At 42.5% G+C, this 537-nt stretch overlaps 1 protein-coding gene across 2 annotated transcripts in view; it reads right to left on the bottom strand.

The window, feature by feature from the left end:
* Window positions 1-537, bottom strand: part of top2b (DNA topoisomerase II beta) — a 36,018-nt gene that overhangs the window by 15,931 nt on the left and 19,550 nt on the right. The gene's annotated exons all lie outside the window — the stretch shown is intronic.

The raw sequence follows: 537 nt of genomic DNA, 5'->3' as shown, positions 1-537 counted from the left end.
GGAGACCTGGCCAAGACGGCACACCAGGTAAAATATAAACAGAAATACAGCATAGCCAAAATCACACATAGAGGAAAGGAACAGGTCACATGTGGCAGTTACATTTTTGAGTTACATGACATTTTAACATGGCCTTAAATTCATTTAATGGGACCAGATCATTTAGATGGAGCAAGTTTGCGAATTATTCCACGACCATGGAGCAAAGTAAGAGAAGGCTTTCTTCCCCAGCTCAGTAAAAACCCTTGGAACCTGGTGAGAGCGCCACCTGGTGGACCGGAGATGAAAATGGCTGGAGTTCAGCTTGAGGAGATTACATAAATATGCCAGCAGCCTACCAGTTCATACAATGATGAGTACGGGAGTAAGAGTTAGTTAAGAAGCGCAGAGCACTATGACTAGACTATGGTCTAGAATCTCTAGGTGGAGAGTACTAGAGGCAGCATGCACGTAGACAACATCACCATAGTCCAAAACACTTAAAAAATTTGCCTGCACAAGTGTTTTTCTGGCTGACATGTTAAAACAAGTTTTATT

This window comes from Etheostoma spectabile, chromosome 8, assembly GCF_008692095.1.
Source record: "Etheostoma spectabile isolate EspeVRDwgs_2016 chromosome 8, UIUC_Espe_1.0, whole genome shotgun sequence".
In the NCBI taxonomy this organism is placed as follows: domain Eukaryota; kingdom Metazoa; phylum Chordata; class Actinopteri; order Perciformes; family Percidae; genus Etheostoma; species Etheostoma spectabile.
This window is presented reverse-complemented; position numbering and strand designations above follow the sequence as displayed.